Raw genomic sequence first — 4,120 nt, forward strand, 5'->3', positions numbered from 1 at the left:
AGAACAGGAGCTTCACACAACAAACGCTTGAGCGATAGGAAGGCTTCTTCTTGCTTCGAGCCCCAAATATACGGTTTACCTTTGTGCGTTAGAGCTGTTAAAGGCAAAGCGATCTTTGAGAAGTTCGAAATGAAGCGCCGGTAATAACCAGCTAAGCCCAGAAAGGAACGGATCTCAGAAGGAGAGGATGGCGTAATCCAGTTCTTGATTGCTTCAATTTTGGATGGGTCGACATGAATACCCATCTTGTTTACAACATGACCAAGAAACTGTACTTCATCCGACCAAAATTCACACTTGGAAAGCTTAGCATAGAGTTGCTCAGCTCTAAGCTTTTGCAACACCAACCGAAGATGTTGCTCGTGCTCGGCCTTGGTCTTAGAATACACCAGAACATCATCGATAAACACAATCACGAATTTATCCAAGAAAGGCCTACACACCCGATTCATTAGATCCATGAAAACGGCGGGTGCGTTGGTTAAACCGAAGGACATGACCAAGAATTCAAAATGGCCATAACGAGTTCGAAAAGCAGTCTTCGGAACATCTTCATCGCGGATGCGCAACTGGTGATAGCCAGAGCGGAGATCAATCTTGGAAAAACAAGAGGCACCTTGGAGTTGATCAAAGAGGTCGTCAATACGCGGTATGGGATACCGGTTTTTAATGGTGAGTTTGTTCAACTCGCGGTAATCAATACACATGCGAAACGATCCATCTTTCTTTTTAACGAACAACACCGGAGCACCCCAGGGCGAAGAGCTAGGGCGAATGAATCCTTTAGCAGTCAACTCTTGAAGTTGGCTTGCCAATTCTTGCATCTCAGCGGGTGCAAGACGGTAAGGAGATTTATCCACGGGGGAAGCACCAGGGACAAGATCAATACGAAACTCGACTTCACGAGCGGGAGGGATACCAGGAAGATCATCAGGAAAAACTTCAGGGAAATCACGCACAACAGGGATATCGCGAAGCTTCTTCTCTTCAGCAGGTTTAACCACATGGGCTAGAAATGCAATACACTTCTTCCGCATGAGTCTTTGGGCTTCGGCGCAAGGCATAAGTTTAAGACCGCGGGGGGGTTTTTCGCCGTAGATGCGAAGATCACCATTTTCACGAGGTATGCGAATCATCTTCTTGGCGCAAATAACTTCGGCGCGATTATGCGTAAGCCAGTCCATACCAATGATAACATCAAAGCTTCCAAGAGGCATAGGGATGAGGTCAATCAGAAAATCGTTTTCGTTAAGGTTAAGCGTACAATCTTTAATCACCGAGTTAATTAAAATAGTTTCACCATTAGCCAATTCAACTGAAAAATTTTCTTTTAAATCGCTGCGCGGTCGCGCAAGCTTCTGCTCGAAGGCGCGAGAAATAAAACTTCGATCGGCGCCAGTATCAAAAAGTACAGAAGCATAAAATCCGTTAAGCAAAAATGTACCATTAACTACGTCATTATTCGCTTGCGCTTGGTGCGCGGTTATGTTAAAAGCTCGTCCACGCGTCACTTGGTTCGAAATCTGGTTCACCGGATTCGCTTGTGTGATTTGCACTTGTAGTCTCGGGCACGCGTTCCGGAAATGACAGGGATCACCGCAGTTAAAGCACGATCTGGGTCGTGGGTTTTGGTAGGTTGGTTGTGGGTTCTGCGGGTAGACTGGTGGTGTTGGCGCAATTGGGTTGGCGAGAAGGACTCTACAGTTTTCTGCAAGGTGACCAGTACGGCCACATCGGGTACAAAGTCGACACGGGGTTTGGGTTGGGTGGTGAAATCTACAGGTTGGGCAAAAGGGGTGGTTTCCTGTGTAAGGTTTCTTAGTTGGCGGGGCAGGGAGTGCTGGATTGGTTAAGGCATAGTTGTGGACTACAGGAGGTGTTGGGTAGGTTGACAGAGGGTTAGGCGCATAAACTGGAGGTTGGTAAATGGGTTGCTGGACAATGGGCGGGTTGGTAAGCGCATAGGCCTTGCGCCTGCGCTTGAGGTTGTTACGGTTCGAGGGTTCAGGTTTGGTTTCTGTTGGTTCAGTGACAGTCTTGGTGAGTTTGGTCTTTTCTGTTCCCCGCAGGAACAGGGTTCCTGCTCTGACATGGTTGTCGCTGAGCACAGCGGCCAACTCGATGGCGTCAGAGAGGGTTACTGGGTTTCTGGCCCATACAGAATCTTGAATTTCCATGGGGAGACCCCCAAGGAATTTCTCTATGGCTCGGCGGGAAGGGGTAACAAGGTGAGGGACCAGTAAGCTTAGCTCGTGGAAGCGCGTCGCGTACTCGCGCGCTTCACCGCTGTATTGCTTAAGATTCCAAAATTCTTCCTCCAGGCGCTTAACTTCGTTGGGAGGGCAGAATTCTCGCATCAGAATTTCCTTAAATTCCTCCCAGAGCATGCTGGAAGCAGCTTCTGCGCCACGCGCATGAGCTACTCCATTCCACCATGTAAGCGCTCTAGATTCCAGGACACTGGAAGCATACAGGGTTCGTCTGTCTGAGGGGCATTGGGTGTGGAGGAAAGTGTTTTCTATTTTCTCAAGCCACTGGAGCATCACGGTGGCTCCTTCAAGTCCTGTGAACTTTGGAGGGTTACCCGCGTTGAAGGATTTAATGTTATAACTGGAGGTATTGTTTTGGCTCAGGGCTTGGGCTATCGCGGCGGCCATTTCCTGGGAACGTTGCTGTCTACGCATGCGCGAGGCTTCTCTTCTCTGAAATCGGCGAGATAGCGGAGGCATTCTATAAAAGTTTTAATTTTAGTTAATATCTTGATTTTAGCGCAAAGTTTTAATCTTATAAAGCTTGGTTTCGCGGTGTCAGTTACTGTCAAAAGTTAAAGTAAAATAAATGACTCTAAATGCAGACTTAATAAAGGTAACAAATTCGAATCAAGAATCGACAATTCATGTATCACCATGACTTTCCGAATTCCCAATTTAAAATATACGAGCAAACGAGTATTGGAGATTGACGATTCATGTATCACCATGACTTTTCAATCTTCAATATAAAATACACAAGAAAATGAGTATTGGAAGTTGACAATTCATGTATCACCATGACTTTTCAAGTCTCCAACCTCAGAACATAATCGTAAATGGAAATTGAAAATCAACTATTCATGTATCACCATGACTTTTCGGATTTTCAATCCCAACAAACGAATATGTAAGTAAAATCAATAAAAATCGAAATTCAACAAAAATCGAAATATCGCGAAATAAAACATAAAATCATACACTGCGCAAGCGCGAGCATATTCATAAATAACGAGTAATTAACAATAAGCGCGCAAACATGAGATTTCTCTCATGCGCGAGAGGGGACTCTTAGGTATTCTAGGCCGTTACGTCTAACCACCTATCCTAAAGTCAACGAGCTCTGATACCAATCTGTAACACCCCGACCAAAGGCGGATTATACATCGGGGCGCCACATATTGTTTCATTACTCGTGACACTATTGGGTGTCAATATTTAATAAATACATTCATTCGCGCGTGCGCAAAGTAGACATAAATCATCATAAATCAATATATTATAAATCATAATAATAAAACAGCAATAACTTGTCTTGATACATTTTAATCTAGGTCCAAAATAAAGAAAACTTCCTACGTGTCCACAAGCTCCAAAACAGCTACTGCAAACCTGAACATGTGTTAAAATAAAACGTCAAACACTTGCGTGTTGGTGAGAAATCAAGTTTAATATAATACATAGATAACAATAAATCTGCGCGCAACATGTGTATGTCTGGTTTTCGACAAGGGTGTAATCTGATCGGGACCAACTCTAAGATTCATAAGACTGCCAGTGCTCACAATTGAGCTCACAAACAAAACAAACTGTGCATGTGTAAACAAAAGAGAAAATCATAAACGATAGTTCTCCCGTGTTCATCTAATGGTACCATGAAAACTGCGGAATAGACCGACAAGACGGTTAATGATCCACACATACAAATAAACAGCCAAGTCTACGTCCTCAACACATGGGATACTGCGCGACTAAAGTTTATAAACAAGTTTAAGACTCTAAGTTTGTATGAACACATGAACATCCCAAAACATTAAAAGCAAAAAGGGATTAGGTACGAGATTACTCACTTGATAATCGGTGCGGTGTAA

Source organism: Bidens hawaiensis, unplaced genomic scaffold (assembly GCF_021521415.1).
Source record: "Bidens hawaiensis isolate Kalapana, Puna unplaced genomic scaffold, B.hawaiensis_p1.1 tig00001575_1, whole genome shotgun sequence".
Classification (NCBI taxonomy): domain Eukaryota; kingdom Viridiplantae; phylum Streptophyta; class Magnoliopsida; order Asterales; family Asteraceae; genus Bidens; species Bidens hawaiensis.